Source organism: Equus caballus, chromosome 16 (assembly GCF_041296265.1).
Source record: "Equus caballus isolate H_3958 breed thoroughbred chromosome 16, TB-T2T, whole genome shotgun sequence".
Lineage (NCBI taxonomy): Eukaryota > Metazoa > Chordata > Mammalia > Perissodactyla > Equidae > Equus > Equus caballus.
Window position 1 is genome coordinate 74,391,861 of NC_091699.1, and position 11,926 is coordinate 74,403,786.

Here is an 11,926-nt window from a genome sequence, read left to right on the forward strand (position 1 = left end):
TTATGAGGTGGCTAATATTATTTCCTTTTTGCAGATGAGGAAATTAAAGTTTAGAGAGATTAAGTAGGTTGCCAAATGTCATACAAACAGTAGTTGATATTGAAATCCATGAATTCTAAGATCTGAGATAAAGCCTGTGTTCTTTCCACAATATCATAATGTTACCTTGAATTGAAACAAATATAAGTTGAATCAAAGTGATTTGAATTGAATTATATTGAACTGAACTGGAAAATCCATCACAATGCAGAGATGTGGGACTCAAGACTCTAGTGCTCGTGTTAATTATGGTATATCATTACAGCCAACACCAATCACTGAATGCCTATTTCCTAAGGGTGATTCTTTAAAATATTGAACTTTTAATATGTTTTTAATATACTTTTATTAATAAAAGTCTTAGCTAATAAAAAAGTTCTGAACCAAACTCTTGGGTGATTTATATTGCCGTAATAACACCTATCTCTTTCTTTGTGAGAGTGGCTCTTTTGTTCTCAGAGTGTGGGAGAGAGTCCTGATTAGCCTTGGTTCATAATACTTCTGGTCTCATTTGACCTGTCCGCACGGTGCAAAGGGATTCAGTAGGACATCAACTATCAAGAAAAGTTAAGAGGCAAGTTTTATAATGGGTTTTTAAGTCACCTCACACTTTGAGCCAACACACTTAAGGAAAAAGCAGCAACTTGCTCTTATATTATTGTGGAACATTCCTTACAGACCGTTTTTGAATTAGATCAGGTTCAATTGCCTCATTTCTCAGAAGAGGAAACAATGCTAATACCTGGAACTCATCTTACAGTTTATAGTTTATCCAGATATTCACAGACCCATCATCTCATCTATTATGTCACTTGAGGTCTCAGTCCTAGAAGGTTAAATAAATTATCTAAGATCACATGGTGAATTAGTGGCAGAATGCAAATAAAGTGTTGGTAACCTTAGGTTTATTAAAAGCCTGTTTTTCATTGAGTTTTTAATGTAACATATATATATTGTGCAATACCCACTAGACATTGTACTTAGAACTTCGGTTGGCATGGCAAAAAGAGAGTATGAAATATTCAATAAGTGCTGAATTGCCCTCAACCTGCAGACAATCAAAAGCAAAGAAAAAGCATTTCTAATACCGAGTAGGGAGCGACAAGTGGCTATGAGTGGTTCTAATCATTTTCTAGGGGAGTTCGTGTAAGAGTGATTACATTTAGCTCAGTGAAGAGAAACGTTCTCAAGGATTTCTAAAAGAGGGGACATTTGAATAGATTTTAGGTGGGTGGGATTTCAGTGTGTAGACCTGGAGCATACAAAGCAGAGGGAATTGTTCTAGACAAGGACAGGAGGTGGGAAATAGAAGACATGGAAAACAATGAGGACCCTTTCCTTAATTTTTAGACACATTATCTTTTTATATTTTAATGTCTGGAATACTATGAGTTATCTTAGAATCAATTTCAAAAGAAGCTTACCATCCGTTAGGCTGTGGAGTAAGATGCCTATTAAATGAATGATGGACTCTTCAATCAAGGGTGTCTCATAGCCAAGGACTCATCATAACTCATTTTGACAAGATCGAGGGTGAATGAAGACAAGTAGCAGAAGCTTAGATTCAAAAGTTAAGCTGTGGAGAAATCATGAAAGGCCTCGGATAATAGATTAAAGTTGTTGAGACTTTATTACATGTACAATCAGAAGCCATTGAAGGTTTTTTGAGTAGGAAGTAATAGGATAAGAATAGTGTTTAGGAAATTAAATTGAGAGCAATGTATAGATAGAATGAAAGTAAAAGGACAGGAGGGAGGTAAAATACCGAGAGGTGACTAAAATAGTTAAGGAGAGAAACAATTTGAACCATTGCATTAGTTAGTGAATAACAAACCACCCCAAAATTTAGTGGCTTAAAACAACCACCATTTGTTTATTCTGTAATTACACAGTTTGACAGTTTGGGCTGGGTCTATCTGGGTGGTTCTTCTGGTATCAGCTGGTCTTCCCCATGCACCTGCAATCAATTATCAGAGCTGGTTGCTCTAGGATGGCTTCAGTTGGGATGGCATGCTCCGTTTGGTTTTTCATCATCCAGCAGGTTATCTCAGGCTTGTTCACATGGAGGCTGGGAAGAGTTCCTGTGGAGACAGTAGAAGTGCCAATGCCACTTGAAGCCTAGACTTGCAACTGGCATGATGTCATATCCACTGCATTCCATTAGTCAAAGCAGTTCACAAGATCAGACCAGATACAAAGCAGGGGAATGCAGAGGCCACCTTCTGATTCAAGGAGCTGCAAAGTCACATTGCAAAGGGGCATGAATAAAAGGGAAGGAGGGAAGTAATTATGGCCATTTTTTCCCAGCAATCTGCTGCACTGCCCAATTTATTTTCTGCATTGTTATTTTTTTCACATAATTTTTGAACAACTATATGAAGGAAATAGAAGAAGAGGCCATTTTTCTGGAACATATCTTATTATAATTTATTTTTTTTTTAAGCAGAAGAAGATTAGCCCTGAGCTAACATCTGTTGCCAATCCTCCTCTTTTTGCTTGGGAAGACAGGCCCTGAGCTAACATCCATGCCCATCTTCCTCTATTTTATGTGTGGGACACTTGTCACAGCATGGCTTGATAAGCAGTCCGAACCGGCGAACACTGGACCACCAAAAGAGAACATACGAACTTAACCGCTGCACCACGGGGCTGGCCCCAATTTACTTTCTATTTAATTGTTACATCCTTGCTAAAAAAGAAGCACAGCAGTATTGTTTTGTCTTTAGTTAAAAATTCACCAATTCTATTCTGATGATTCACTTCTATTAAACCCGAAACATTTGCAATGTCTTACACCGTATTTAATAATATTAATTAATGTGATTTCATAACTAAATTTCCCTTTTTTCCCCTCCTATGTTCAGATTACATTATAATAAACACATCATACTAGGCTTAGTCAGTGAAAAGCATAAACCAGTGGAGGCCGACAGAAGATACTCCAACATGTTGTTAGAAAAACATTAGATGCTTAAAATATTGAAATTGCTTTTGATTCAGAATTTTGCTGACTTGCTTATTTGGGAATTTTTTTCAATTTTACTCCTTCCATCGGTAGATCAGTTTTTAGAGATCTTGAGAAGTCAAGGGGAACTTTCTAACAGATTTCATGGACTGAGAGGGGCAGAATAAAACATAATTGGGTATCTTGGGAAAATTTCCATTAAATTTCAACCCAAAAGAAATATGTTTTCCTTCCATGTCTATTTCATGTAGATATGCATGTGGTTCTCATTCAGTTGCTTTCTTGAAATTTAAAAATTTATAAAACATATGTTAAGATAGAAATATTTAGGATTCCATTTAATTAGAGTAAATATTCTCACCAGATTATGTAATTTCATTTTCTTTTTTTTGTTCGTTTGTTTTTGAGGAAGATTAGCCATGAGCTAACAGCTGCCATCAATACTCCTCTTTTTGCTGAGGAAGACAGGCCCTGAGCTAACATCCGTGCCCACCTTCCTCTGCTTTATACATGGGACGCCTGCCACAGCAAGGTTGCCAAGTGGTGCCATGTCCGCACCCGGGATCTGAACCCTCCAACCCCAGGCCACTGAAACAGAAAGTGTGAACTTAACCGCTGTGCCACCAGGGAGGCTCCCTCATTTTCAAAATACTTATTTAGTATTAGAGAGGAATTAGTGTAGGAGAAGAATCTTTCCCTTATCTCCATGGCTATTGCCATTTCTCCAGTTCAGATATTCATCACTTCTCTTCTGGACAAGTGAAGTTGCCTCTTAACTGGCACCCCTGGCTGCAGTCTTTCCTGCAATGCGTCCTTTTGCTCTTCAGAGTATTTCCAATGGAGTTTTAGTCTGGCCAGATGTTCGTTCAAGAAAATGGATCTGTGTTCAAATAAGTTGGGAAATGCTATCGATCATATCCTCCATGCTTGTAGAGTCATAAAATCTGTGAGTACATTAAAAGCTTTGAGAAGTCCTGAGCAACATGAAGATAGTATCGTGTTTTTCTCTTTTGTACTACCCATGAGCATCACCTTGTTTTATCCCAAGTATTTAATGCCCTAGGGAAAATTAGGATAATTATGGCAGGAATTTGAAGACAGAGAGCCAATTTTCAACATTCAACTTCCAAAGGGTGACTCGTGAAGACCAAGGCTAGAAAAGTTCTTGAAATACCAGCTTTCTTGAGAGAGAATGGATTTATAAATTCCAAAAGATCGTTTATGGTTGGTGGCATAGTGGTTAGCATAGCTGCTTTCCGAAATATCTTTTGTATGTAAGATCCAGGCTTGATGGAATCATAGATCACTAAGTTTTAACAAAAAACGTTGAGAGGTTAATCAAAAAGCAATGGTATATAAGGAGAAAGGAACATGAGACTTTTCGTGAAGGGAAGTAGACATATTTGGAAGAGACAGGTAGAAGATAAAGAAGCAGCTTGGATTCTTTGGGACCCCAGTGCTTCCACATCCATGGGCCTTGATCCAAGGAGTGCCAGAGAAGTGAGACGAAAACCCCAGGCAGGTTGAAAGGGAAGTTGAAACACTTGTGTGTGTGCACTCCTCCTACCAGTTATAATTCTGAAAGGACAGTGACCTGCAAGGCCCCTCTTGTGCCAATAGAGGATGACCACAGTGGAATAGAAAAGATTGTACACATATTTAGGCAGAAAAACATCAGGGAATTTTGCCGATGGAATCTCCTTTGACAGATGTGTGCTGTGGAAGGAATTTGAAATTCCTTCCCTGTTCTCACTAGGACAACTGAAAAATAGTTGAGAAATGTGATAGTGGATATGCCAGGGTCACCATAATAAATGGCAAAGTGATCCCATATGAAAAACAGTAAACCAGAAAGAAGTTGTAGCTGAAGGTTTAGAATGTCAATGAAAGCCAAGGAGAAGCATAACTTCCAGAAATGAGGATGAGGATATGGCTCTCATGACTTTGATTTTGCTGAAAGAACAGGCAAGGAGTTAGACTTGTTACAGTCACTTGAGGACCAGATGCAGTTCAAGAACAGACACTGCCCAAAGTCAGATGAGACAAGATACATCTCAACCAGAGTTCAAGAGAAAGCTCAGGAAACATTTATCCCATTCCAGACGCCATTTTGGAAAGGAAGCTGTGGGACACTAGAGAAAAATTGCTTGAAAGAGAGTTTGAACTCTAAATTGAGTGGACATTTATGTAAGTGAGAAGATTTTAAACAGGAAAAGATTGAGCTACCTGTAACTGGAAAGTTTACATTATCATTTTCTACCCATCATTAGAAATGGGGATTATAAAAGAACTTAGTTAACATAGAAATATCATAGAATTTTATACAAGTGAATTGTAGCTATAAATTGTCTACTCTATTACACAGATAAATCTGGTTCCACTTTTAATCCAAAATCCCCGAAGTTTATTTGTCAAAAAATGTTTTTTAAATTAACATTCTTCTCTCAGAACAAGTATTACATGGAACATCCTCTGGTAAATATGTTTCTATGTTCTTATTAGAGTTAACTCTTAAAACAGTTTTATTTTTTATTTTTAATTAATCTTGTTATTCATCTGTTTAAAAGAACACTTTTTGGAATTCTTACATGCTTGGGCATTATGCTAGGTGCCTGGACTAGAAAGATGACTCAATCATAAATTCTGACCTCAAAGAGACCATAGATTTTCAGAGGAAATATGTGCTTGCTTGGGCAAATATAGACTAATTTTAGAACAATACAGAGAGGACTAGCATGAATGCTGTGCAAGGATTGCATGAAAATTTATGAGGAGTTCCCCATTTTCTCTTTAAGACTTCATACTTCTCTTTAAGAGAATGACCAAGGCAAAGACATTCTATCTCAGCATTTCTGTTCTACATTGCAGTAGAAGTTTCAGAAAGTGAAATAAGACAAAGAAGAGGACTAAGATTAGAAACAAAGATTAAAACTGTTCATATTTGGGGGCTGGCCCCGTAGTCGAGTGGTTAAGTTCGCGCGCTCCGCTGCAGGCGGCCCAGTGTTTCGTTGGTTCGAATCCTGCGTGCGGACATGGCACTGCTCATCAAACCACGCTGAGGCAGCGTCCCATATGCCACAACTAGAAGGACCCACAACGAAGAATATACAACTATGTACCGGGGGACTTTGGGGAGAAAAAGGAAAAAATAAAATCTTTAAAAAAAAAAAAAAAAACTGTTCATATTTGCAGATGCCGTAACTGTCTGTATAGTGAATCCTAAAGAATATACAAAACGTCTACTAGACCTAATAGTGAATTTAGCAAGGCCACAATACACAAAGTTGACATACTAAGAGCGAAGATTTGGAAAATAAATTTTAGAAGTTCCATTTAAAATAACACAAAAACATAAAATCCTTAAGGATAAATTTAGCAATACATAAAAAACCTCTACACTGAATCCACAAGAGGTTAATGTGAACAATCTAAGAAACCATTAATAAATGGTGAGATGTGCCATGTTAATGGATTAGAAGATTCAATGTCATCAAGATGTCCATTTTCCCCAAGTTGTGGTACATATCCAACACAAGCAAAATCATAATCTCAGCAAATTTTTATTTTAGAAATTGATAAGTTCTCCTAAAATGTATATGGAAGTGCAGATAACCTAAAATAGTCAAAATAATGTTGAAAAAAGAAAATAATATAACATAGGAGGGTTTACATTCTCATTCAAGATTAACTTACTATGAGGCTACATTAATTAAGATAGTGTGGTATTTATGAAAGGATAATTAAATAAACACCAAAGAATCCAGAAATGCATCCACACTTACATACTAATTTTTGATAATATCAATGAGGGATTTCAATAAATGGTACTTGGACAACTGGATATACACATCGAAAAAATGACCTTTGACCTCTACATCACACCATATGTTAATTTGAGAAGGATCATAGACCTAATTTTAAAACCTAAACTTATAAAGCTTATAAAAGAAAACGTAAGAAAATATCTTCATGAGCTCAAGGTAGGCTTGGAGAAATCATTTGCAAAACAGCTATCTGTCAAAAGACAAAGAAATTTTATCCTACAATTCAATAATAAAAAGACAATTCAATGAAAAAGACCAAGACTTCACAAAGGAAGAAATATACATGGCTAATGAGTAAATAAAATAAGGCTTCATTGTCATTAGTCAGCAAGAAAATGCAATTAAATCACAAAGAGGTACCACTCCACACTTAGCAGAATGGTTAAATTAAAAAAGACCAACAACATTAAGTGCTGTCAAGGATATAGAGCAAGCAGACAGACATTGACAATGGAATGTAATATAGTACAATCAATTTGGAAAACTGATAGTTTTTTTTTAATTGAGCATATATCTTCCTATGATCTTAAAATTTCACTCCTAGGAATTTACTCGAGAAATGAGAATATATTTCCACACAGGACTTTACATGAAATGTTCATAGCAGCTTTATTCATAATAGTTCAAAACTAGAAACAACCCAAATGCCTATAACCAAAGAATAGGTAAATAATTTTGATATTTTTGGAATAATATCAAGCAATAAAAATGAAAAACTATTGACTCGTACCACAGGATGGATCTTTCAGACAATATAGTAAGCAAATGAAGCCAGACACAAAATAATGCACACTGTATGATTTCATATGTATGAGTTTCTAGAAGAGGAAACACTAACCTATCTGGTGGGGTAGGGGACTTACCAGGAAGAGGTAAGAGGAAGCTTTCTTCAATAGTAAAACCTTCTATGTCTTAATAGCAGTGTGAGTTACATGGATACAGGTATTTATCAAAATTTATTGACTCATACACTTAAGATTTATAGATTTTACTCTATATAAATTTTACCCTCAAGAAAACAAATATCGAACTCTGCTTAGTAGAAATGGTTTTCATGATGGTATGGACAAACAATTCTGAAATGACTCTCTGTGTATTCTGTGATTGAGCAAATGAATAAATATATTGATGATAATGGGTGCCAGATTTTTCTCTGTTGGAGTTGTAAATATGGTAGGGAGACAGCTAGAATAAATACAGGGGTATTGGATTGGAATTGAAATTATCACAGATTTTTCTCAGTTGGAGTTATAAATATGGTAGAGAGACAGCTACAAGAAATACAGGGGTATTGGGTTGGAATTGAAATTACCAGGCAAATTCATTGTTTTTAAATATAAATAAGTAGACACAGAAATAAGTTTGTGTGTATGTATTTGTTGTTGTTTTTCCTAGTCTGAATACTGAGAGAGGTTGAAAGCAATGAAATACTGAGCACAGCTAGTACTCAGATATTGGCTCCTAAATACCATTCTCCACTAAAAGTTACCCAGGCTCCTTGGAAGAAAGATTTATTCCAGAGCTAAAGCTAAAAAAATACAAAATGAGTTGTTCAAGAAAGTAAGAAAATACTCAAAGAATGTTGGGGACATGTCAAAAGGACACACAAGCCAGATTGAAGAGCTTCTGATGTACAAAATCTGAAACAATTTGAGCATCAATATAAATAATGTAGAAATGGATTATTATCTCTTGAATAAAATAAAAATATGTAAGTCCCAATTGATATAAAAATAGATGAATGAGTAAAGACCTCAGGTGGTAGGGTGGTGGTGGGAAATGACAGGGAGGTGAAGGAAGGCATCAGCTCCTGGGGGCCACATCTGCTTTTTCACAGCCCTCTGCTCCTGCCCATGTTTTCCCCTCTGCTTGGAATAGCCTTCCTTTTCTTCATCAGCTTGATGTGCTCCTTTCCTCAGTCTTCCTCAAGGAGGAGTCACCTCCTTTGGGAAGGTTTCTTGAATTCTTATTTGTGACTTCCTTATATGTCACCTTGTTTGGGAAGGTTTCTCGAATTTGAAGTAATTATTGACCATTTGTTGTCTATCTTGTTTTTCATAATCCCTTTCCCTCTCAGCAGAGGCAGCAGAAATTCCTTTTATATTTCTTAGAGTGCTCTTTGCCATTAGGTTTATGTCATCTTTTACATTTCTTATCTCCATGCCTTCCACTCCCATTCCTGAGCACTTAGATTTTAACTCAGTTTTTTTTTTGATGCTTTGCTATGAAGGATGCTGTAACATTAATTGCATTGTATTAAATTGTATCCCATCAATTGGTTGTGAGCTATGAAAATGAAAGTAATAGGGGTCAATTTAGTAAAAAAATTAGTTTATCTTGATGCCAGCTGTGAAAAATGCATAAGACTGGCTGGGAGCCAATCACAGAGGCCCTGTAAGGTACATCCTTCCACCTGCTCGCAGGGAAAACATTATTTAAAAGAAAAAATATTAGCAGATGACTGCAGCACTCCTTCTGTCCTGTGATTCAGAGGTGTGTTTTGTTTTGCTTCCTGACTGGACAGTTCTAAATTGGGTTCCCTGACGACAGATGGCTCTTTCAGTCAGTTGGGCCAAATGAGTCACAGTGATCACCGCCACAATGGATGTCAAATAGTCATGGAGGTTTCAGGGTGCCTACTTGCCCAGGATCAGAAAGAAACCTCACACTGGATTCCAGGCCTCCCTTTGTCCTTGTTGGTTCCTGCTGAAAATAAACTTACATGAGCCACACAAAACAACCCCCACTACCAATCATTCTTTGTGAAGATTAGACACAAAATTAAGAGCCAGATCAAGAAGAAGCAGACTCCACCTGAGCAGGGTAGGAATTCCCCAACGTGGGTTAGACTTCAGAGGGCAAGCCAGTTAAAACAGCTATATAACACATTACAGGCGCTAACCACTTCACTGCTCATTGAGCTCCAAGTCATTTGATGGTTTGCCTTGTTGGGTATAGACATTGTAGCCCCAACTACTTCAGCCAGTTGAGCCTTATCGTATAATTGTAATGAAAACTGACTTGCAAACTGAGGTTATGTAAGCTCCTGTTTGAGACAAAACTCCAGGAATGTGTAGTTCCCAAAGGTATGCACAGCCCCTGGGAAAGAAGGGTCTTTAGGAAAATGACCATCCCAGTGTTTTTCTTGATATTTTTAAAGGTTTTGTCAGACCTGTTTGCCAATGTTTCTATAGTCATGAGAATTACTGCATATTGTAAACATTTAATGATAATTGATATTGGTAGGGTCATTTCCGATTTACACAATGGGATAAGATCTTCAATCTCAGCATATTCTTATGACAGGGTCGTAGGTATGACACCTATAAAGAACATATAATAATCCTCACTTTATAGGTGAAGAAACAGACTTGGAGAAGTGAAGACATTTTCCATGATAAAAGGAGACAGCTATGTAATTCTGGGTTGAAAAACAAGGAGTTATTAACAGAAAACTGAGTGGGCAGTAAACTACATATTGGATATTTGAGGAAAATTAAAAAATGATGGAGAGAAGAGACCTGATTGAGTATTATCTGGCCAGACCTTCTCAGTAGAAGGACCAGGATAGGCTAACTCCACACTTCATTACCTGTAGGACTTGGACTTGATGTTCAAGAATGTTACCAGACTCTGTCCAGGCAATGGAGACACTCCTTCCCAACGCATCCAGATACATTGCAGATTTGTGGAACGTGGGGGAATGGGAGGGATTGACCAGACTGTAGATGACTCAAGGCACTTCTGTCATATTAATGAAAACAGTTCCTAACTCGTGTCCATGCAGGATGCTATTCTGTTCTTTCCTCTGTAATTCTTGTCTCCTACCTCCTTACTCCAAGTTCAGGCATTGGTGACTCCTCATTCAGTGCTGATTACTTCAAGGGAGAATAATGCAGTAAAGCTAGAGAAAAAGAAAAAGAAAACAGGAAGAAAATTCTGACTTTCTAAAGCCTTGTTTTAGGCTCCAGATGAAAAGATTTAGAATAAGAGATCAGTCAGATTCAGGTTTTCCTGACATTGAGAGGAGATCAAGATTTCAAGAAATGAGAGAATAGTGAAGAAAAGGTAGACAGTACAAAAGAAAATAGAGAATGATGGATCCCAGCAAAGGGGCCCTGAGTCCTTCACTCTGCTTTCTCCACTCTTCATCCCCCATCTTTGTTTAATCCTAGAGGATATAATAGAATACCCTGAGAATTTCAGGATTTGAATGTGAACGAGAACTATGCAAATTTTCATAATTGCATCTAAGATGGAGGAAAGACTTCAGTTTCCTTGTTCCCAGATGGTGAAGGAGCCATAGATACACCTATGATCAGACAATAAATCAGAGAATATTTTACTCCGAGGTCAGCCTATTGCCCTGTGGGCTCTTAAAGAGGGATTGTGTGCTGGTCTAGGTAGAGGGTGGGTCAAAGTTCAGATACCTGGGGGAAGGAGAGACAATTAACCAAAGTCTAGTTAACAAGCATTTTGTTCTGATTATCAGTGAGGACAAAAGAATTCAGCTAATCATTTATGAGGCAAAGAATGGGAATTTGGAAGATTGTTTCTCCCTTGTCACAAATAAACAGGGAGGAATCTCTGTCTTATCTAGGTCACATATGGAAAGGAGGTTCTTTTCAAGAAGCAATTTCTCAAAACACAAAAGAGTGGGGGATTTCTTTAACCTTTGCCATTTTCCAGGATCACAGAGCTCAAGTAAAGTTCAACATTTTCAGTAGATACCCAGTAAACATGGAAAATGGATCCAGTATGATCAGCTTTAAGACTTACCCTCGAACTTTAAAAATGAAGAAAAAGGAGGAAGAGGAGGAGGAGGAGGGAAGGAGAAGGCCCCACTGCAGCAGCATCCTGGAAAAAAATAAAAATTCCCAGCAGAACAAAATGTCAAATATTTCTTCTTAACAACATTCAAAGCCAGAAGGCTGCAGAGCAACAAAATACCCAAATAAAGAGTGTTAGCCAAAGACTGTTTAATCACCAAAATTTTAATGTATAAAGTCTATAAACAGTTTTGACCATGTCTGAGCTCAGAGAATATTGTGCATTAAACCCCTCTTGAGGGAATTACTAGAGAATGAATTTTGGCCAA

General features: G+C 37.2%; 1 non-coding gene across 1 annotated transcript; it reads left to right on the forward strand.

The window, feature by feature from the left end:
• Positions 1–5,687: 5,687 nt before the first annotated feature.
• Positions 5,688–5,791, forward strand: LOC111768516 (U6 spliceosomal RNA). Its single transcript, XR_002800916.1, has one exon. It is a non-coding gene; the product is annotated as a U6 spliceosomal RNA (small nuclear RNA).
• The last annotated feature ends 6,135 nt before the right edge of the window (positions 5,792–11,926 follow it).